Here is a 25361-nt window from a genome sequence, read left to right as displayed (position 1 = left end):
CATAAGGGAAATATTGGACAATCAAATTAATGACTGCCCAGGCTTCAGGATGTCCTTTTACACTATATAAAGGTGGAAATTTACATTTGAAACGTTTGGTTTAGCTGTTATAAAAGTTTGGTTTTTTAGTGCTGAAAATGGATTTTCAGCTCGCGCTGTACACATTTGCTATGAGAGGCATTATCTCATAAGGGAAATATTGGACAATCAAATTAATGACTGCCCAGGCTTCAGGATGTCTTTTTACACTATATAAAGGTGGAAATTTACATTGGAAACGTTTGGTTTAGCTGTTATAAAAGTTTGGTTTTTTAGTGCTGTAAATGCATTTTCAGCTCGCGCTGTACACATTTGCTATGAGAGGCATTATCTCATAAGGGAAATATTGGACAATCAAATTAATGACTGCCCAGGCTTCAGGATGTCTTTTTACACTATATAAAGGTGGAAATTTACATTGGAAACGTTTGGTTTAGGTGTTATATAAGTTTGGTTTTTTAGTGCTGAAAATGCATTTTCAGCTCGCACTGTACACATTTGCTATGTGAGGCATTATCTCATAAGGGAAATACTGGACAATCAAATTAATGACTTCCCAGGCTTCAGGATGCCTTTTTACACTCTATAAATGTGGAAATTTACATTGGAAACGTTTGGTTTAGCTGTTAATGAAGTTTCGTTTTTTTAGTGCTGAAAATTCATTGTCTGCTGGCGCTGTACACTTTTTCTAAGTTTTGCAATATCTCATGTAGGAAATACTGGACAATCAAATTAATGACTTTCCAGGCTTCAGGATGCCTTTCTACACTATATAAAGGTGGAAATTTACATTGGAAACGTTTGGTTTAGCTGTTATAAAAGTTTGTTTTTTTAGTGCTGTAAATGCATTTTCAGCTCGCGCTGTACACATTTGCTATGTGAGGCATTATCTCATAAGGGAAATACTGGACAATCAAATTAATGACTGCCCAGGCTTCAGGATGTCTTTTTACACTATATAAAGGTGGAAATTTACATTGGAAACGTTTGGTTTAGCTGTTATAAAAGTTTGGTTTTTTTAGTGCTGAAAATTCATTGTCTGCTGGCGCTGTACACTTTTTCTAAGTGTTGCAATATCTCATGAAGGAAATACTGGACAATCAAATTAATGACTTTCCAGGCTCCAGGATGCCTTTCTACACTATATAAAGGTGGAAATTTACATTGGAAACGTTTGGTTTAGCTGTTATAAAAGTTTGGTGTTTTAGTGCTGTAAATGCATTTTCAGCTCGCGCTGTACACATTTGCTATGAGAGGCATTATCTCATAAGGGAAATATTGGACAATCAAATTAATGACTGCCCAGGCTTCAGGATGTCTTTTTACACTATATAAAGGTGGAAATTTACATTGGAAACGTTTAGTTTAGCTGTTAATGAAGTTTCGTTTTTTTAGTGCTGAAAATTCATTGTCTACTGGCGCTGTACACTTTTTCTAAGTGTTGCAATATCTCATGAAGGAAATACTGGACAATCAAATTAATGACTTTCCAGGCTTCAGGATGCCTTTCTACACTATATAAAGGTGGAAATTTACATTGGAAACGTTTGGTTTAGCTGTTATAAAAGTTTGGTTTTTTAGTGCTGTAAATGCATTTTCAGCTCGCGCTGTACACATTTGCTATGAGAGGCATTATCTCATAAGGGAAATATTGGACAATCAAATTAATGACTGCCCAGGCTTCAGGATGTCTTTTTACACTATATAAAGGTGGAAATTTACATTGGAAACGTTTGGTTTAGCTGTTATAAAAGTTTGGTTTTTTAGTGCTGAAAATGCATTTTCAGCTCGCACTGTACACATTTGCTATGTGAGGCATTATCTCATAAGGGAAATACTGGACAATCAAATTAATGACTTCCCAGGCTTCAGGATGCATTTTTACACTCTATAAATGTGGAAATTTACATTGGAAACGTTTGGTTTAGCTGTTATAAAAGTTTGTTTTTTTAGTGCTGTAAATGCATTTTCAGCTCGCGCTGTACACATTTGCTATGTGAGGCATTATCTCATAAGGGAAATACTGGACAATCAAATTAATGACTGCCCAGGCTTCAGGATGTCTTTTTACACTATATAAAGGTGGAAATTTACATTGGAAACGTTTGATTTAGCTGTTATAAAAGTTTGGTTTTTTAGTGCTGAAAATGCATTTTCAGCTCGCACTGTACACATTTGCTATGTGAGGCATTATCTCATAAGGGAAATACTGGACAATCAAATTAATGACTTCCCAGGCTTCAGGATGCCTTTTTACACTCTATAAATGTGGAAATTTACATTGGAAACGTTTGGTTTAGCTGTTAATGAAGTTTCGTTTTTTTAGTGCTGAAAATTCATTGTCTGCTGGCGCTGTACACTTTTTCTAAGTGTTGCAATATCTCATGAAGGAAATACTGGACAATCAAATTAATGACTTTCCAGGCTTCAGGATGCCTTTCTACACTATATAAAGGTGGAAATTTACATTGGAAACGTTTGGTTTAGCTGTTATAAAAGTTTGGTTTTTTAGTGCTGTAAATGCATTTTCAGCTCGCGCTGTACACATTTGCTATGAGAGGCATTATCTCATAAGGGAAATATTGGACAATCAAATTAATGACTGCCCAGGCTTCAGGATGTCTTTTTACACTATATAAAGGTGGAAATTTACATTGGAAACGTTTAGTTTAGCTGTTAATGAAGTTTCGTTTTTTTAGTGCTGGAAATTCATTGTCTGCTGGCGCTGTACACTTTTTCTAAGTGTTGCAATATCTCATGAAGGAAATACTGGACAATCAAATTAAAGACTTTCCAGGCTTCAGGATGCCTTTTTACACTATATAAAGGTGGAAATTTACATTGGAAACGTTTGGTTTAGCTGTTATAAAAGTTTGGTTTTTTAGTGCTGTAAATGCATTTTCAGCTCGCGCTGTACACATTTGCTATGAGAGGCATTATCTCATAAGGGAAATATTGGACAATCAAATTAATGACTGCCCAGGCTTCAGGATGTCTTTTTACACTATATAAAGGTGGAAATTTACATTGGAAACATTTAGTTTAGCTGTTAATGAAGTTTCGTTTTTTTAGTGCTGAAAATTCATTGTCTGCTGGCGCTGTACACTTTTTCTAAGTGTTGCAATATCTCATGAAGGAAATACTGGACAATCAAATTAATGACTTTCCAGGCTTCAGGATGCCTTTCTACACTATATAAAGGTGGAAATTTACATTGGAAACGTTTGGTTTAGCTGTTATAAAAGTTTGTTTTTTTAGTGCTGTAAATGCATTTTCAGCTCGCGCTGTACACATTTGCTATGAGAGGCATTATCTCATAAGGGAAATATTGGACAATCAAATTAATGACTGCCCAGGCTTCAGGATGTCTTTTTACACTATATAAAGGTGGAAATTTACATTGGAAACGTTTGGTTTAGCTGTTATAAAAGTTTGGTTTTTTAGTGCTGTAAATGCATTTTCAGCTCGCGCTGTACACATTTGCTATGAGAGGCATTATCTCATAAGGGAAATATTGGACAATCAAATTAATGACTGCCCAGGCTTCAGGATGTCTTTTTACACTATATAAAGGTGGAAATTTACATTGGAAACGTTTGGTTTAGCTGTTATAAAAGTTTGGTTTTTTAGTGCTGTGAAAATGCATTTTCAGCTCGCACTGTACACATTTGCTATGTGAGGCATTATCTCATAAGGGAAATACTGGACAATCAAATTAATGACTTCCCAGGCTTCAGGATGCATTTTTACACTCTATAAATGTGGAAATTTACATTGGAAACGTTTGGTTTAGCTGTTATAAAAGTTTGGTTTTTTAGTGCTGTAAATGCATTTTCAGCTCGCGCTGTACACATTTGCTATGAGAGGCATTATCTCATAAGGGAAATATTGGACAATCAAATTAATGACTGCCCAGGCTTCAGGATGTCTTTTTACACTATATAAAGGTGGAAATTTACATTGGAAACGTTTAGTTTAGCTGTTAATGAAGTTTCGTTTTTTTAGTGCTGGAAATTCATTGTCTGCTGGCGCTGTACACTTTTTCTAAGTGTTGCAATATCTCATGAAGGAAATACTGGACAATCAAATTAAAGACTTTCCAGGCTTCAGGATGCCTTTTTACACTATATAAAGGTGGAAATTTACATTGGAAACGTTTGGTTTAGCTGTTATAAAAGTTTGGTTTTTTAGTGCTGTAAATGCATTTTCAGCTCGCGCTGTACACATTTGCTATGAGAGGCATTATCTCATAAGGGAAATATTGGACAATCAAATTAATGACTGCCCAGGCTTCAGGATGTCTTTTTACACTATATAAAGGTGGAAATTTACATTGGAAACATTTAGTTTAGCTGTTAATGAAGTTTCGTTTTTTTAGTGCTGAAAATTCATTGTCTGCTGGCGCTGTACACTTTTTCTAAGTGTTGCAATATCTCATGAAGGAAATACTGGACAATCAAATTAATGACTTTCCAGGCTTCAGGATGCCTTTCTACACTATATAAAGGTGGAAATTTACATTGGAAACGTTTGGTTTAGCTGTTATAAAAGTTTGTTTTTTTAGTGCTGTAAATGCATTTTCAGCTCGCGCTGTACACATTTGCTATGAGAGGCATTATCTCATAAGGGAAATATTGGACAATCAAATTAATGACTGCCCAGGCTTCAGGATGTCTTTTTACACTATATAAAGGTGGAAATTTACATTGGAAACGTTTGGTTTAGCTGTTATAAAAGTTTGGTTTTTTAGTGCTGTAAATGCATTTTCAGCTCGCGCTGTACACATTTGCTATGAGAGGCATTATCTCATAAGGGAAATATTGGACAATCAAATTAATGACTGCCCAGGCTTCAGGATGTCTTTTTACACTATATAAAGGTGGAAATTTACATTGGAAACGTTTGGTTTAGCTGTTATAAAAGTTTGGTTTTTTAGTGCTGTGAAAATGCATTTTCAGCTCGCACTGTACACATTTGCTATGTGAGGCATTATCTCATAAGGGAAATACTGGACAATCAAATTAATGACTTCCCAGGCTTCAGGATGCATTTTTACACTCTATAAATGTGGAAATTTACATTGGAAACGTTTGGTTTAGCTGTTATAAAAGTTTGTTTTTTTAGTGCTGTAAATGCATTTTCAGCTCGCGCTGTACACATTTGCTATGTGAGGCATTATCTCATAAGGGAAATACTGGACAATCAAATTAATGACTGCCCAGGCTTCAGGATGTCTTTTTACACTATATAAAGGTGGAAATTTACATTGGAAACGTTTGGTTTAGCTGTTATAAAAGTTTGGTTTTTTAGTGCTGAAAATGCATTTTCAGCTCGCACTGTACACATTTGCTATGTGAGGCATTATCTCATAAGGGAAATACTGGACAATCAAATTAATGACTTCCCAGGCTTCAGGATGCCTTTTTACACTCTATAAATGTGGAAATTTACATTGGAAACGTTTGGTTTAGCTGTTAATGAAGTTTCGTTTTTTTAGTGCTGAAAATTCATTGTCTGCTGGCGCTGTACACTTTTTCTAAGTGTTGCAATATCTCATGAAGGAAATACTGGACAATCAAATTAATGACTTTCCAGGCTTCAGGATGCCTTTCTACACTATATAAAGGTGGAAATTTACATTGGAAACGTTTGGTTTAGCTGTTATAAAAGTTTGGTTTTTTAGTGCTGTAAATGCATTTTCAGCTCGCGCTGTACACATTTGCTATGAGAGGCATTATCTCATAAGGGAAATATTGGACAATCAAATTAATGACTGCCCAGGCTTCAGGATGTCTTTTTACACTATATAAAGGTGGAAATTTACATTGGAAACGTTTAGTTTAGCTGTTAATGAAGTTTCGTTTTTTTAGTGCTGGAAATTCATTGTCTGCTGGCGCTGTACACTTTTTCTAAGTGTTGCAATATCTCATGAAGGAAATACTGGACAATCAAATTAAAGACTTTCCAGGCTTCAGGATGCCTTTTTACACTATATAAAGGTGGAAATTTACATTGGAAACGTTTGGTTTAGCTGTTATAAAAGTTTGGTTTTTTAGTGCTGTAAATGCATTTTCAGCTCGCGCTGTACACATTTGCTATGAGAGGCATTATCTCATAAGGGAAATATTGGACAATCAAATTAATGACTGCCCAGGCTTCAGGATGTCTTTTTACACTATATAAAGGTGGAAATTTACATTGGAAACGTTTGATTTAGCTGTTATAAAAGTTTGGTTTTTTAGTGCTGAAAATGCATTTTCAGCTCGCACTGTACACATTTGCTATGTGAGGCATTATCTCATAAGGGAAATACTGGACAATCAAATTAATGACTTCCCAGGCTTCAGGATGCCTTTTTACACTCTATAAATGTGGAAATTTACATTGGAAACGTTTGGTTTAGCTGTTAATGAAGTTTCGTTTTTTTAGTGCTGAAAATTCATTGTCTGCTGGCGCTGTACACTTTTTCTAAGTGTTGCAATATCTCATGAAGGAAATACTGGACAATCAAATTAATGACTTTCCAGGCTTCAGGATGCCTTTCTACACTATATAAAGGTGGAAATTTACATTGGAAACGTTTGGTTTAGCTGTTATAAAAGTTTGGTTTTTTAGTGCTGTAAATGCATTTTCAGCTCGCGCTGTACACATTTGCTATGAGAGGCATTATCTCATAAGGGAAATATTGGACAATCAAATTAATGACTGCCCAGGCTTCAGGATGTCTTTTTACACTATATAAAGGTGGAAATTTACATTGGAAACTTTTAGTTTAGCTGTTAATGAAGTTTCGTTTTTTTAGTGCTGGAAATTCATTGTCTGCTGGCGCTGTACACTTTTTCTAAGTGTTGCAATATCTCATGAAGGAAATACTGGACAATCAAATTAAAGACTTTCCAGGCTTCAGGATGCCTTTTTACACTATATAAAGGTGGAAATTTACATTGGAAACGTTTGGTTTAGCTGTTATAAAAGTTTGGTTTTTTAGTGCTGTAAATGCATTTTCAGCTCGCGCTGTACACATTTGCTATGAGAGGCATTATCTCATAAGGGAAATATTGGACAATCAAATTAATGACTGCCCAGGCTTCAGGATGTCTTTTTACACTATATAAAGGTGGAAATTTACATTGGAAACATTTAGTTTAGCTGTTAATGAAGTTTCGTTTTTTTAGTGCTGAAAATTCATTGTCTGCTGGCGCTGTACATTTTTTCTAAGTGTTGCAATATCTCATGAAGGAAATACTGGACAATCAAATTAATGACTTTCCAGGCTTCAGGATGCCTTTCTACACTATATAAAGGTGGAAATTTACATTGGAAACGTTTGGTTTAGCTGTTATAAAAGTTTGTTTTTTTAGTGCTGTAAATGCATTTTCAGCTCGCGCTGTACACATTTGCTATGAGAGGCATTATCTCATAAGGGAAATATTGGACAATCAAATTAATGACTGCCCAGGCTTCAGGATGTCTTTTTACACTATATAAAGGTGGAAATTTACATTGGAAACGTTTGGTTTAGCTGTTATAAAAGTTTGGTTTTTTAGTGCTGTAAATGCATTTTCAGCTCGCGCTGTACACATTTGCTATGAGAGGCATTATCTCATAAGGGAAATATTGGACAATCAAATTAATGACTGCCCAGGCTTCAGGATGTCTTTTTACACTATATAAAGGTGGAAATTTACATTGGAAACGTTTGGTTTAGCTGTTATAAAAGTTTGGTTTTTCAGTGCTGAAAATGCATTTTCAGCTCGCACTGTACACATTTGCTATGTGAGGCATTATCTCATAAGGGAAATACTGGACAATCAAATTAATGACTTCCCAGGCTTCAGGATGCATTTTTACACTCTATAAATGTGGAAATTTACATTGGAAACGTTTGGTTTAGCTGTTATAAAAGTTTGTTTTTTTAGTGCTGTAAATGCATTTTCAGCTCGCGCTGTACACATTTGCTATGTGAGGCATTATCTCATAAGGGAAATACTGGACAATCAAATTAATGACTGCCCAGGCTTCAGGATGTCTTTTTACACTATATAAAGGTGGAAATTTACATTGGAAACGTTTGGTTTAGCTGTTATAAAAGTTTGGTTTTTTAGTGCTGAAAATGCATTTTCAGCTCGCACTGTACACATTTGCTATGTGAGGCATTATCTCATAAGGGAAATACTGGACAATCAAATTAATGACTTCCCAGGCTTCAGGATGCCTTTTTACACTCTATAAATGTGGAAATTTACATTGGAAACGTTTGGTTTAGCTGTTAATGAAGTTTCGTTTTTTTAGTGCTGAAAATTCATTGTCTGCTGGCGCTGTACACTTTTTCTAAGTGTTGCAATATCTCATGAAGGAAATACTGGACAATCAAATTAATGACTTTCCAGGCTTCAGGATGCCTTTCTACACTATATAAAGGTGGAAATTTACATTGGAAACGTTTGGTTTAGCTGTTATAAAAGTTTGGTTTTTTAGTGCTGTAAATGCATTTTCAGCTCGCGCTGTACACATTTGCTATGAGAGGCATTATCTCATAAGGGAAATATTGGACAATCAAATTAATGACTGCCCAGGCTTCAGGATGTCTTTTTACACTATATAAAGGTGGAAATTTACATTGGAAACGTTTAGTTTAGCTGTTAATGAAGTTTCGTTTTTTTAGTGCTGGAAATTCATTGTCTGCTGGCGCTGTACACTTTTTCTAAGTGTTGCAATATCTCATGAAGGAAATACTGGACAATCAAATTAAAGACTTTCCAGGCTTCAGGATGCCTTTTTACACTATATAAAGGTGGAAATTTACATTGGAAACGTTTGGTTTAGCTGTTATAAAAGTTTGGTTTTTTAGTGCTGTAAATGCATTTTCAGCTCGCGCTGTACACATTTGCTATGAGAGGCATTATCTCATAAGGGAAATATTGGACAATCAAATTAATGACTGCCCAGGCTTCAGGATGTCTTTTTACACTATATAAAGGTGGAAATTTACATTGGAAACGTTTGATTTAGCTGTTATAAAAGTTTGGTTTTTTAGTGCTGAAAATGCATTTTCAGCTCGCACTGTACACATTTGCTATGTGAGGCATTATCTCATAAGGGAAATACTGGACAATCAAATTAATGACTTCCCAGGCTTCAGGATGCCTTTTTACACTCTATAAATGTGGAAATTTACATTGGAAACGTTTGGTTTAGCTGTTAATGAAGTTTCGTTTTTTTAGTGCTGAAAATTCATTGTCTGCTGGCGCTGTACACTTTTTCTAAGTGTTGCAATATCTCATGAAGGAAATACTGGACAATCAAATTAATGACTTTCCAGGCTTCAGGATGCCTTTCTACACTATATAAAGGTGGAAATTTACATTGGAAACGTTTGGTTTAGCTGTTATAAAAGTTTGGTTTTTTAGTGCTGTAAATGCATTTTCAGCTCGCGCTGTACACATTTGCTATGAGAGGCATTATCTCATAAGGGAAATATTGGACAATCAAATTAATGACTGCCCAGGCTTCAGGATGTCTTTTTACACTATATAAAGGTGGAAATTTACATTGGAAACGTTTAGTTTAGCTGTTAATGAAGTTTCGTTTTTTTAGTGCTGGAAATTCATTGTCTGCTGGCGCTGTACACTTTTTCTAAGTGTTGCAATATCTCATGAAGGAAATACTGGACAATCAAATTAAAGACTTTCCAGGCTTCAGGATGCCTTTTTACACTATATAAAGGTGGAAATTTACATTGGAAACGTTTGGTTTAGCTGTTATAAAAGTTTGGTTTTTTAGTGCTGTAAATGCATTTTCAGCTCGCGCTGTACACATTTGCTATGAGAGGCATTATCTCATAAGGGAAATATTGGACAATCAAATTAATGACTGCCCAGGCTTCAGGATGTCTTTTTACACTATATAAAGGTGGAAATTTACATTGGAAACGTTTGATTTAGCTGTTATAAAAGTTTGGTTTTTTAGTGCTGAAAATGCATTTTCAGCTCGCACTGTACACATTTGCTATGTGAGGCATTATCTCATAAGGGAAATATTGGACAATCAAATTAATGACTGCCCAGGCTTCAGGATGTCTTTTTACACTATATAAAGGTGGAAATTTACATTGGAAACGTTTAGTTTAGCTGTTAATGAAGTTTCGTTTTTTTAGTGCTGGAAATTCATTGTCTGCTGGCGCTGTACACTTTTTCTAAGTGTTGCAATATCTCATGAAGGAAATACTGGACAATCAAATTAAAGACTTTCCAGGCTTCAGGATGCCTTTTTACACTATATAAAGGTGGAAATTTACATTGGAAACGTTTGGTTTAGCTGTTATAAAAGTTTGGTTTTTTAGTGCTGTAAATGCATTTTCAGCTCGCGCTGTACACATTTGCTATGAGAGGCATTATCTCATAAGGGAAATATTGGACAATCAAATTAATGACTGCCCAGGCTTCAGGATGTCTTTTTACACTATATAAAGGTGGAAATTTACATTGGAAACGTTTGATTTAGCTGTTATAAAAGTTTGGTTTTTTAGTGCTGAAAATGCATTTTCAGCTCGCACTGTACACATTTGCTATGTGAGGCATTATCTCATAAGGGAAATACTGGACAATCAAATTAATGACTTCCCAGGCTTCAGGATGCCTTTTTACACTCTATAAATGTGGAAATTTACATTGGAAACGTTTGGTTTAGCTGTTAATGAAGTTTCGTTTTTTTAGTGCTGAAAATTCATTGTCTGCTGGCGCTGTACACTTTTTCTAAGTGTTGCAATATCTCATGAAGGAAATACTGGACAATCAAATTAATGACTTTCCAGGCTTCAGGATGCCTTTCTACACTATATAAAGGTGGAAATTTACATTGGAAACGTTTGGTTTAGCTGTTATAAAAGTTTGGTTTTTTAGTGCTGTAAATGCATTTTCAGCTCGCGCTGTACACATTTGCTATGAGAGGCATTATCTCATAAGGGAAATATTGGACAATCAAATTAATGACTGCCCAGGCTTCAGGATGTCTTTTTACACTATATAAAGGTGGAAATTTACATTGGAAACTTTTAGTTTAGCTGTTAATGAAGTTTCGTTTTTTTAGTGCTGGAAATTCATTGTCTGCTGGCGCTGTACACTTTTTCTAAGTGTTGCAATATCTCATGAAGGAAATACTGGACAATCAAATTAAAGACTTTCCAGGCTTCAGGATGCCTTTTTACACTATATAAAGGTGGAAATTTACATTGGAAACGTTTGGTTTAGCTGTTATAAAAGTTTGGTTTTTTAGTGCTGTAAATGCATTTTCAGCTCGCGCTGTACACATTTGCTATGAGAGGCATTATCTCATAAGGGAAATATTGGACAATCAAATTAATGACTGCCCAGGCTTCAGGATGTCTTTTTACACTATATAAAGGTGGAAATTTACATTGGAAACATTTAGTTTAGCTGTTAATGAAGTTTCGTTTTTTTAGTGCTGAAAATTCATTGTCTGCTGGCGCTGTACACTTTTTCTAAGTGTTGCAATATCTCATGAAGGAAATACTGGACAATCAAATTAATGACTTTCCAGGCTTCAGGATGCCTTTCTACACTATATAAAGGTGGAAATTTACATTGGAAACGTTTGGTTTAGCTGTTATAAAAGTTTGGTTTTTTAGTGCTGTAAATGCATTTTCAGCTCGCGCTGTACACATTTGCTATGAGAGGCATTATCTCATAAGGGAAATATTGGACAATCAAATTAATGACTGCCCAGGATTCAGGATGTCTTTTTACACTATATAAAGGTGGAAATTTACATTGGAAACGTTTGGTTTAGCTGTTATAAAAGTTTGTTTTTTTAGTGCTGTAAATGCATTTTCAGCTCGCGCTGTACACATTTGCTATGAGAGGCATTATCTCATAAGGGAAATATTGGACAATCAAATTAATGACTGCCCAGGCTTCAGGATGTCTTTTTACACTATATAAAGGTGGAAATTTACATTGGAAACGTTTGGTTTAGCTGTTATAAAAGTTTGGTTTTTTAGTGCTGTAAATGCATTTTCAGCTCGCGCTGTACACATTTGCTATGAGAGGCATTATCTCATAAGGGAAATATTGGACAATCAAATTAATGGCTGCCCGGGCTTCAGGATGTCTTTTTACACTATATAAAGGTGGAAATTTACATTGGAAACGTTTAGTTTAGCTGTTAATGAAGTTTCGTTTTTTTAGTGCTGAAAATTCATTGTCTGCTGGCGCTGTACACTTTTTCTAAATGTTGCAATATCTCATGAAGGAAATACTGGACAATCAAATTAAGGACTTTCCAGGCTTCAGGATGCCTTTCTACACTATATAAAGGTGGAAATTTACATTGGAAACGTTTGGTTTAGCTGTTATAAAAGTTTGGTTTTTTAGTGCTGTAAATGCATTTTCAGCTCGCGCTGTACACATTTGCTATGAGAGGCATTATCTCATAAGGGAAATATTGGACAATCAAATTAATGACTGCCCAGGCTTCAGGATGTCTTTTTACACTATATAAAGGAGGAAATTTACATTGGAAACGTTTGGTTTAGGTGTTATAAAAGTTTGGTTTTTTAGTGCTGAAAATGCATTTTCAGCTCGCGCTGTACACATTTGCAATGAGAGGTATTATCTCATAAGGGAAATACTGGACAATCAAATTAATTACTTCCCAGGCTTCAGGATGCCTTTTTACACTCTATAAATGTGGAAATTTACATTGGAAACGTTTGGTTTAGCTGTTAATGAAGTTTCGTTTTTTTTAGTGCTGAAAATTCATTGTCTGCTGGCGCTGTACACTTTTTCTAAGTGTTGCAATATCTCATGAAGGAAATACTGGACAATCAAATTAATGACTTTCCAGGCTTCAGGATGCCTTTCTACACTATATAAAGGTGGAAATTTACATTGGAAACGTTTGGTTTAGCTGTTATAAAAGTTTGGTTTTTTAGTGCTGTAAATGCATTTTCAGCTCGCGCTGTACACATTTGCTATGAGAGGCATTATCTCATAAGGGAAATATTGGACAATCAAATTAATGACTGCCCAGGCTTCAGGATGTCTTTTTACACTATATAAAGGTGGAAATTTACATTGGAAACGTTTGGTTTAGCTGTTATAAAAGTTTGTTTTTTTAGTGCTGTAAATGCATTTTCAGCTCGCACTGTACACATTTGCTATGAGAGGCATTATCTCATAAGGGAAATATTGGACAATCAAATTAATGACTGCCCAGGCTTCAGGATGTCTTTTTACACTATATAAAGGTGGAAATTTACATTGGAAACGTTTACTTTAGCTGTTAATGAAGTTTCGTTTATTTAGTGCTGAAAATTCATTGTCTGCTGGCGCTGTACACTTTTTCTAAGTGTTGCAATATCTCATGAAGGAAATACTGGACAATCAAATTAATGACTTTCCAGGCTTCAGGATGCCTTTCTACACTATATAAAGGTGGAAATTTACATTGGAAACGTTTGGTTTAGCTGTTATAAAAGTTTGTTTTTTTAGTGCTGTAAATGCATTTTCAGCTCGCACTGTACACATTTGCTATGTGAGGCATTATCTCATAAGGGAAATACTGGACAATCAAATTAATGACTTCCCAGGCTTCAGGATGCCTTTTTACACTCTATAAATGTGGAAATTTACATTGGAAACGTTTGGTTTAGCTGTTAATGAAGTTTCGTTTTTTTTAGTGCTGAAAATTCATTGTCTGCTGGCGCTGTACACTTTTTCTAAGTGTTGCAATATCTCATGAAGGAAATACTGGACAATCAAATTAATGACTTTCCAGGCTTCAGGATGCCTTTCTACACTATATAAAGGTGGAAATTTACATTGGAAACGTTTGGTTTAGCTGTTATAAAAGTTTGGTTTTTTAGTGCTGTAAATGCATTTTCAGCTCGCGCTGTACACATTTGCTATGAGAGGCATTATCTCATAAGGGAAATATTGGACAATCAAATTAATGACTGCCCAGGATTCAGGATGTCTTTTTACACTATATAAAGGTGGAAATTTACATTGGAAACGTTTGGTTTAGCTGTTATAAAAGTTTGTTTTTTTAGTGCTGTAAATGCATTTTCAGCTCGCGCTGTACACATTTGCTATGAGAGGCATTATCTCATAAGGGAAATATTGGACAATCAAATTAATGACTGCCCAGGCTTCAGGATGTCTTTTTACACTATATAAAGGTGGAAATTTACATTGGAAACGTTTGGTTTAGGTGTTATATAAGTTTGTTTTTTTAGTGCTGAAAATGCATTTTCAGCTCGCACTGTACACATTTGCTATGTGAGGCATTATCTCATAAGGGAAATACTGGACAATCAAATTAATGACTTCCCAGGCTTCAGGATGCCTTTTTACACTATATAAAGGTGGAAATTTACATTGGAAACGTTTGGTTTAGCTGTTATAAAAGTTTGGTTTTTTTAGTGCTGAAAATTCATTGTCTGCTGGCGCTGTACACTTTTTCTAAGTGTTGCAATATCTCATGAAGGAAATACTGGACAATCAAATTAATGACTTTCCAGGCTTCAGGATGCCTTTTTACACTATATAAAGGTGGAAATTTACATTGGAAACGTTTGGTTTAGCTGTTATAAAAGTTTGGTTTTTTAGTGCTGTAAATGCATTTTCAGCTCGCGCTGTACACATTTGCTATGAGAGGCATTATCTCATAAGGGAAATATTGGACAATCATATTAATGACTGCCCAGGCTTCAGGATGTCTTTTTACACTATATAAAGGTGGAAATTTACATTGGAAACGTTTAGTTTAGCTGTTAATGAAGTATCGTTTTTTTAGTGCTGAAAATTCATTGTCTACTGGCGCTGTACACTTTTTCTAAGTGTTGCAATATCTCATGAAGGAAATACTGGACAATCAAATTAATGACTTTCCAGGCTTCAGGATGCCTTTCTACACTATATAAAGGTGGAAATTTACATTGGAAACGTTTGGTTTAGCTGTTATAAAAGTTTGGTTTTTTAGTGCTGTAAATGCATTTTCAGCTCGCGCTGTACACATTTGCTATGAGAGGCATTATCTCATAAGGGAAATATTGGACAATCAAATTAATGACTGCCCAGGCTTCAGGATGTCTTTTTACACTATATAAAGGTGGAAATTTACATTGGAAACGTTTGGTTTAGCTGTTATAAAAGTTTGGTTTTTTAGTGCTGAAAATGCATTTTCAGCTCGCACTGTACACATTTGCTATGTGAGGCATTATCTCATAAGGGAAATACTGGACAATCAAATTAATGACTTCCCAGGCTTCAGGATGCATTTTTACACTCTATAAATGTGGAAATTTACATTGGAAACGTTTGGTTTAGCTGTTATAAAAGTTTGTTTTTTTAGTGCTGTAAATGCATTTTCAGCTCGCGCTGTACACATTTGCTATGTGAGGCATTATCTCATAAGGGAAATACTGGACAATCAAATTAATGACTGCCCAGGCTTCAGGATGTCTTTTTACACTATATAAAGGTGGAAATTTACATTGGAAACGTTTGGTTTAGCTGTTACAAAAGTTTGGTTTTTTAGTGCTGAAAATGCATTTTCAGCTCGCACTGTACACATTTGCTATGTGAGGCATTATCTCATAAGGGAAATACTGGACAATCAAATTAATGACTTCCCAGGCTTCAGGATGCCTTTTTACACTCTATAAATGTGGAAATTTACATTGGAAACGTTTGGTTTAGCTGTTAATGAAGTTTCGTTTTTTTAGTGCTGAAAATTCATTGTCTGCTGGCGCTGTACACTTTTTCTAAGTGTTGCAATATCTCATGAAGGAAATACTGGACAATCAAATTAATGACTTTCCAGGCTTCAGGATGCCTTTCTACACTATATAAAGGTGGAAATTTACATTGGAAACGTTTGGTTTAGCTGTTATAAAAGTTTGTTTTTTTAGTGCTGTAAATGCATTTTCAGCTCGCGCTGTACACATTTGCTATGAGAGGCATTATCTCATAAGGGAAATATTGGACAATCAAATTAATGACTGCCCAGGCTTCAGGATGTCTTTTTACACTATATAAAGGTGGAAATTTACATTGGAAACGTTTAGTTTAGCTGTTAATGAAGTATCGTTTTTTTAGTGCTGAAAATTCATTGTCTACTGGCGCTGTACACTTTTTCTAAGTGTTGCAATATCTCATGAAGGAAATACTGGACAATCAAATTAATGACTTTCCAGGCTTCAGGATGCCTTTCTACACTATATAAAGGTGGAAATTTACATTGGAAACGTTTGGTTTAGCTGTTATAAAAGTTTGGTTTTTTAGTGCTGTAAATGCATTTTCAGCTCGCGCTGTACACATTTGCTATGAGAGGCATTATCTCATAAGGGAAATATTGGACAATCAAATTAATGACTGCCCAGGCTTCAGGATGTCTTTTTACACTATATAAAGGTGGAAATTTACATTGGAAACGTTTGGTTTAGCTGTTATAAAAGTTTGGTTTTTTAGTGCTGAAAATGCATTTTCAGCTCGCACTGTACACATTTGCTATGTGAGGCATTATCTCATAAGGGAAATACTGGACAATCAAATTAATGACTTCCCAGGCTTCAGGATGCATTTTTACACTCTATAAATGTGGAAATTTACATTGGAAACGTTTGGTTTAGCTGTTATAAAAGTTTGTTTTTTTAGTGCTGTAAATGCATTTTCAGCTCGCGCTGTACACATTTGCTATGTGAGGCATTATCTCATAAGGGAAATACTGGACAATCAAATTAATGACTGCCCAGGCTTCAGGATGTCTTTTTACACTATATAAAGGTGGAAATTTACATTGGAAACGTTTGGTTTAGCTGTTACAAAAGTTTGGTTTTTTAGTGCTGAAAATGCATTTTCAGCTCGCACTGTACACATTTGCTATGTGAGGCATTATCTCATAAGGGAAATACTGGACAATCAAATTAATGACTTCCCAGGCTTCAGGATGCCTTTTTACACTCTATAAATGTGGAAATTTACATTGGAAACGTTTGGTTTAGCTGTTAATGAAGTTTCGTTTTTTTAGTGCTGAAAATTCATTGTCTGCTGGCGCTGTACACTTTTTCTAAGTGTTGCAATATCTCATGAAGGAAATACTGGACAATCAAATTAATGACTTTCCAGGCTTCAGGATGCCTTTCTACACTATATAAAGGTGGAAATTTACATTGGAAACGTTTGGTTTAGCTGTTATAAAAGTTTGTTTTTTTAGTGCTGTAAATGCATTTTCAGCTCGCGCTGTACACATTTGCTATGAGAGGCATTATCTCATAAGGGAAATATTGGACAATCAAATTAATGACTGCCCAGGCTTCAGGATGTCTTTTTACACTATATAAAGGTGGAAATTTACATTGGAAACGTTTAGTTTAGCTGTTAATGAAGTTTCGTTTTTTTAGTGCTGGAAATTCATTGTCTGCTGGCGCTGTACACTTTTTCTAAGTGTTGCAATATCTCATGAAGGAAATACTGGACAATCAAATTAATGACTTTCCAGGCTTCAGGATGCCTTTCTACACTATATAAAGGTGGAAATTTACATTGGAAACGTTTGGTTTAGCTGTTATAAAAGTTTGGTTTTTTAGTGCTGTAAATGCATTTTCAGCTCGCGCTGTACACATTTGCTATGAGAGGCATTATCTCATAAGGGAAATATTGGACAATCAAATTAATGACTGCCCAGGCTTCAGGATGTCTTTTTACACTATATAAAGGTGGAAATTTACATTGGAAACGTTTAGTTTAGCTGTTAATGAAGTTTCGGTTTTTTAGTGCTGAAAATTCATTGTCTGCTGGCGCTGTACACTTTTTCTAAGTGTTGCAATATCTCATGAAGGAAATACTGGACAATCAAATTAATCACTTTCCAGGCTTCAGGATGCCTTTCTACACTATATAAAGGTGGAAATTTACATTGGAAACGTTTGGTTTAGCTGTTATAAAAGTTTGGTTTTTTAGTGCTGTAAATGCATTTTCAGCTCGCGCTGTACACATTTGCTATGTGAGGCATTATATCATAAGGGAAATACTGGACAATCAAATTAATGACTTCCCAGGCTTCAGGATGCCTTTTTACACTCTATAAATGTGGAAATTTACATTGGAAACGTTTGGTTTAGCTGTTAATGAAGTTTCGTTTTTTTAGTGCTGAAAATTCATTGTCTGCTGGCGCTGTACACTTTTTCTAAGTGTTGCAATATCTCATGAAGGAAATACTGGACAATCAAATTAATGACTTTCCAGGCTTCAGGATATCTTTCTACACTATATAAAGGTGGAAATTTACATTGGAAACGTTTGGTTTAGCTGTTATAAAAGTTTGGTTTTTTAGTGCTGTAAATGCATTTTCAGCTCGCGCTGTACACATTTGCTATGAGAGGCATTATCTCATAAGGGAAATATTGGACAATCAAATTAATGACTGCCCAGGCTTCAGGATGTCTTTTTACACTATATAAAGGTGGAAATTTACATTGGAAACGTTTGGTTTAGCTGTTATAAAAGTTTGTTTTTTTAGTGCTGTAAATGCATTTTCAGCTCGCGCTGTACACATTTGCTATGAGAGGCATTATCTCATAAGGGAAATATTGGACAATCAAATTAATGACTGCCCAGGCTTCAGGATGTCTTTTTACACTATATAAAGGTGGAAATTTACATTGGAAACGTTTAGTTTAGCTGTTAATGAAGTTTCGTTTTTTTAGTGCTGGAAATTCATTGTCTGCTGGCGCTGTACACTTTTTCTAAGTGTTGCAATATCTCATGAAGGAAATACTGGACAATCAAATTAATGACTTTCCAGGCTTCAGGATGCCTTTCTACACTATATAAAGGTGGAAATTTACATTGGAAACGTTTGGTTTAGCTGTTATAAAAGTTTGGTTTTTTAGTGCTGTAAATGCATTTTCAGCTCGCGCTGTACACATTTGCTATGAGAGGCATTATCTCATAAGGGAAATATTGGACAATCAAATTAATGACTGCCCAGGCTTCAGGATGTCTTTTTACACTATATAAAGGTGGAAATTTACATTGGAAACGTTTAGTTTAGCTGTTAATGAAGTTTCGTTTTTTTAGTGCTGGAAATTCATTGTCTGCTGGCGCTGTACACTTTTTCTAAGTGTTGCAATATCTCATGAAGGAAATACTGGACAATCAAATTAAAGACTTTCCAGGCTTCAGGATGCCTTTTTACACTATATAAAGGTGGAAATTTACATTGGAAACGTTTGGTTTAGCTGTTATAAAAGATTGGTTTTTTAGTGCTGTAAATGCATTTTCAGCTCGCGCTGTACACATTTGCTATGAGAGGCATTATCTCATAAGGGAAATATTGGACAATCAAATTAATGACTGCCCAGGCTTCAGGATGTCTTTTTACACTATATAAAGGTGGAAATTTACATTGGAAACATTTAGTTTAGCTGTTAATGAAGTTTCGTTTTTTTAGTGCTGAAAATTCATTGTCTGCTGGCGCTGTACACTTTTTCTAAGTGTTGCAATATCTCATGAAGGAAATACTGGACAATCAAATTAAAGACTTTCCAGGCTTCAGGATGCCTTTTTACACTATATAAAGGTGGAAATTTACATTGGAAACGTTTGGTTTAGCTGTTATAAAAGTTTGGTTTTTTAGTGCTGTAAATGCATTTTCAGCTCGCGCTGTACACATTTGCTATGAGAGGCATTATCTCATAAGGGAAATATTGGACAATCAAATTAATGACTGCCCAGGCTTCAGGATGTCTTTTTACACTATATAAAGGTGGAAATTTACATTGGAAACATTTAGTTTAGCTGTTAATGAAGTTTCGTTTTTTTAGTGCTGAAAATTCATTGTCTGCTGGCGCTGTACACTTTTTCTAAGTGTTGCAATATCTCATGAAGGAAATACTGGACAATCAAATTAATGACTTTCCAGGCTTCAGGATGCCTTTCTACACTATATAAAGGTGGAAATTTACATTGGAAACGTTTGGTTTAGCTGTTATAAAAGTTTGTTTTTTTAGTGCTGTAAATGCATTTTCAGCTCGCGCTGTACACATTTGCTATGAGAGGCATTATCTCATAAGGGAAATATTGGACAATCAAATTAATGACTGCCCAGGCTTCAGGATGTCTTTTTACACTATATAAAGGTGGAAATTTACATTGGAAACGTTTGGTTTAGCTGTTATAAAAGTTTGGTTTTTTAGTGCTGTAAATGCATTTTCAGCTCGCGCTGTACACATTTGCTATGAGAGGCATTATCTCATAAGGGAAATATTGGACAATCAAATTAATGACTGCCCAGGCTTCAGGATGTCTTTTTACACTATATAAATGTGGAAATTTACATTGGAAACGTTTGGTTTAGCTGTTATAAAAGTTTGTTTTTTTAGTGCTGTAAATGCATTTTCAGCTCGCGCTGTACACATTTGCTATGTGAGGCATTATCTCATAAGGGAAATACTGGACAATCAAATTAATGACTGCCCAGGCTTCAGGATGTCTTTTTACACTATATAAAGGTGGAAATTTACATTGGAAACGTTTGGTTTAGCTGTTATAAAAGTTTGGTTTTTTAGTGCTGAAAATGCATTTTCAGCTCGCACTGTACACATTTGCTATGTGAGGCATTATCTCATAAGGGAAATACTGGACAATCAAATTAATGACTTCCCAGGCTTCAGGATGCCTTTTTACACTCTATAAATGTGGAAATTTACATTGGAAACGTTTGGTTTAGCTGTTAATGAAGTTTCGTTTTTTTAGTGCTGAAAATTCATTGTCTGCTGGCGCTGTACACTTTTTCTAAGTGTTGCAATATCTCATGAAGGAAATACTGGACAATCAAATTAATGACTTTCCAGGCTTCAGGATGCATTTTTACACTCTATAAATGTGGAAATTTACATTGGAAACGTTTGGTTTAGCTGTTATAAAAGTTTGTTTTTTTAGTGCTGTAAATGCATTTTCAGCTCGCGCTGTACACATTTGCTATGTGAGGCATTATCTCATAAGGGAAATACTGGACAATCAAATTAATGACTGCCCAGGCTTCAGGATGTCTTTTTACACTATATAAAGGTGGAAATTTACATTGGAAACGTTTGGTTTAGCTGTTATAAAAGTTTGGTTTTTTAGTGCTGAAAATGCATTTTCAGCTCGCACTGTACACATTTGCTATGTGAGGCATTATCTCATAAGGGAAATACTGGACAATCAAATTAATGACTTCCCAGGCTTCAGGATGCCTTTTTACACTCTATAAATGTGGAAATTTACATTGGAAACGTTTGGTTTAGCTGTTAATGAAGTTTCGTTTTTTTAGTGCTGAAAATTCATTGTCTGCTGGCGCTGTACACTTTTTCTAAGTGTTGCAATATCTCATGAAGGAAATACTGGACAATCAAATTAATGACTTTCCAGGCTTCAGGATGCATTTTTACACTCTATAAATGTGGAAATTTACATTGGAAACGTTTGGTTTAGCTGTTATAAAAGTTTGTTTTTTTAGTGCTGTAAATGCATTTTCAGCTCGCGCTGTACACATTTGCTATGTGAGGCATTATCTCATAAGGGAAATACTGGACAATCAAATTAATGACTGCCCAGGCTTCAGGATGTCTTTTTACACTATATAAAGGTGGAAATTTACATTGGAAACGTTTGGTTTAGCTGTTATAAAAGTTTGGTTTTTTAGTGCTGAAAATGCATTTTCAGCTCGCACTGTACACATTTGCTATGTGAGGCATTATCTCATAAGGGAAATACTGGACAATCAAATTAATGACTTCCCAGGCTTCAGGATGCCTTTTTACACTCTATAAATGTGGAAATTTACATTGGAAACGTTTGGTTTAGCTGTTAATGAAGTTTCGTTTTTTTAGTGCTGAAAATTCATTGTCTGCTGGCGCTGTACACTTTTTCTAAGTGTTGCAATATCTCATGAAGGAAATACTGGACAATCAAATTAATGACTTTCCAGGCTTCAGGATGCCTTTCTACACTATATAAAGGTGGAAATTTACATTGGAAACGTTTGGTTTAGCTGTTATAAAAGTTTGGTTTTTTAGTGCTGTAAATGCATTTTCAGCTCGCGCTGTACACATTTGCTATGAGAGGCATTATCTCATAAGGGAAATATTGGACAATCAAATTAATGACTGCCCAGGCTTCAGGATGTCTTTTTACACTATATAAAGGTGGAAATTTACATTGGAAACGTTTAGTTTAGCTGTTAATGAAGTTTCGTTTTTTTAGTGCTGGAAATTCATTGTCTGCTGGCGCTGTACACTTTTTCTAAGTGTTGCAATATCTCATGAAGGAAATACTGGACAATCAAATTAAAGACTTTCCAGGCTTCAGGATGCCTTTTTACACTATATAAAGGTGGAAATTTACATAGGAAACGTTTGGTTTAGCTGTTATAAAAGTTTGGTTTTTTAGTGCTGTAAATGCATTTTCAGCTCGCGCTGTACACATTTGCTATGAGAGGCATTATCTCATAAGGGAAATATTGGACAATCAAATTAATGACTGCCCAGGCTTCAGGATGTCTTTTTACACTATATAAAGGTGGAAATTTACATTGGAAACATTTAGTTTAGCTGTTAATGAAGTTTCGTTTTTTTAGTGCTGAAAATTCATTGTCTGCTGGCGCTGTACACTTTTTCTAAGTGTTGCAATATCTCATGAAGGAAATACTGGACAATCAAATTAATGACTTTCCAGGCTTCAGGATGCCTTTCTACACTATATAAAGGTGGAAATTTACATTGGAAACGTTTGGTTTAGCTGTTATAAAAGTTTGTTTTTTTAGTGCTGTAAATGCATTTTCAGCTCGCGCTGTACACATTTGCTATGAGAGGCATTATCTCATAAGGGAAATATTGGACAATCAAATTAATGACTGCCCAGGCTTCAGGATGTCTTTTTACACTATATAAAGGTGGAAATTTACATTGGAAACGTTTGGTTTAGCTGTTATAAAAGTTTGGTTTTTTAGTGCTGTAAATGCATTTTCAGCTCGCGCTGTACACATTTGCTATGAGAGGCATTATCTCATAAGGGAAATATTGGACAATCAAATTAATGACTGCCCAGGCTTCAGGATGTCTTTTTACACTATATAAAGGTGGAAATTTACATTGGAAACGTTTGGTTTAGCTGTTATAAAAGTTTGGTTTTTTAGTGCTGAAAATGCATTTTCAGCTCGCACTGTACACATTTGCTATGTGAGGCATTATCTCATAAGGGAAATACTGGACAATCAAATTAATGACTTCCCAGGCTTCAGGATGCATTTTTACACTCTATAAATGTGGAAATTTACATTGGAAACGTTTGGTTTAGCTGTTATAAAAGTTTGTTTTTTTAGTGCTGTAAATGCATTTTCAGCTCGCGCTGTACACATTTGCTATGTGAGGCATTATCTCATAAGGGAAATACTGGACAATCAAATTAATGACTGCCCAGGCTTCAGGATGTCTTTTTACACTATATAAAGGTGGAAATTTACATTGGAAACGTTTGGTTTAGCTGTTATAAAAGTTTGGTTTTTTAGTGCTGTAAATGCATTTTCAGCTCGCGCTGTACACATTTGCTATGAGAGGCATTATCTCATAAGGGAAATATTGGACAATCAAATTAATGGCTGCCCAGGCTTCAGGATGTCTTTTTACACTATATAAAGGTGGAAATTTACATTGGAAACGTTTAGTTTAGCTGTTAATGAAGTTTCGGTTTTTTAGTGCTGGAAATTCATTGTCTGCTGGCGCTGTACACTTTTTCTAAGTGTTGCAATATCTCATGAAGGAAATACTGGACAATCAAATTAAAGACTTTCCAGGCTTCAGGATGCCTTTTTACACTATATAAAGGTGGAAATTTACATTGGAAACGTTTGGTTTAGCTGTTATAAAAGTTTGGTTTTTTAGTGCTGTAAATGCATTTTCAGCTCGCGCTGTACACATTTGCTATGAGAGGCATTATCTCATAAGGGAAATATTGGACAATCAAATTAATGACTGCCCAGGCTTCAGGATGTCTTTTTACACTATATAAAGGTGGAAATTTACATTGGAAACATTTAGTTTAGCTGTTAATGAAGTTTCGTTTTTTTAGTGCTGAAAATTCATTGTCTGCTGGCGCTGTACACTTTTTCTAAGTGTTGCAATATCTCATGAAGGAAATACTGGACAATCAAATTAATGACTTTCCAAGCTTCAGGATGCCTTTCTACACTATATAAAGGTGGAAATTTACATTGGAAACGTTTGGTTTAGCTGTTATAAAAGTTTGGTTTTTTAGTGCTGTAAATGCATTTTCAGCTCGCGCTGTACACATTTGCTATGAGAGGCATTATCTCATAAGGGAAATATTGGACAATCAAATTAATGACTGCCCAGGCTTCAGGATGTCTTTTTACACTATATAAAGGTGGGAATTTACATTGGAAACGTTTGGTTTAGCTGTTATAAAAGTTTGGTTTTTTAGTGCTGTAAATGCATTTTCAGCTCGCGCTGTACACATTTGCTATGAGAGGCATTATCTCATAAGGGAAATATTGGACAATCATATTAATGACTGCCCAGGCTTCAGGATGTCTTTTTACACTATATAAAGGTGGAAATTTACATTGGAAACGTTTGGTTTAGGTGTTATATAAGTTTGTTTTTTTAGTGCTGAAAATGCATTTTCAGCTCGCACTGTACACATTTGCTATGTGAGGCATTATCTCATAAGGGAAATACTGGACAATCAAATTAATGACTTCCCAGGCTTCAGGATGCCTTTTTACACTATATAAAGGTGGAAATTTACATTGGAAACGTTTGGTTTAGCTGTTATAAAAGTTTGGTTTTTTTAGTGCTGAAAATTCATTGTCTGCTGGCGCTGTACACTTTTTCTAAGTGTTGCAATATCTCATGAAGGAAATACTGGACAATCAAATTAATGACTTTCCAGGCTCCAGGATGCCTTTCTACACTATATAAAGGTGGAAATTTACATTGGAAAGGTTTGGTTTAGCTGTTATAAAAGTTTGGTTTTTTAGTGCTGTAAATGCATTTTCAGCTCGCGCTGTACACATTTGCTATGAGAGGCATTATCTCATAAGGGAAATATTGGACAATCATATTAATGACTGCCCAGGCTTCAGGATGTCTTTTTACACTATATAAAGGTGGAAATTTACATTGGAAACGTTTAGTTTAGCTGTTAATGAAGTATCGTTTTTTTAGTGCTGAAAAGCCATTTTCAGCTCGCACTGTACACATTTGCTATGTGAGGCATTATCTCATAAGGGAAATA

This window comes from Idiotropiscis lumnitzeri, unplaced genomic scaffold (assembly GCF_059441095.1).
Source record: "Idiotropiscis lumnitzeri isolate Australia: NSW breed Sydney's pygmy pipehorse unplaced genomic scaffold, RoL_Ilum_1.0 HiC_scaffold_41, whole genome shotgun sequence".
Classification (NCBI taxonomy): Eukaryota; Metazoa; Chordata; class Actinopteri; order Syngnathiformes; family Syngnathidae; genus Idiotropiscis; species Idiotropiscis lumnitzeri.
The sequence above is the reverse complement of the archived record's forward strand: the minus strand, read 5'-3'. Positions refer to the sequence as shown.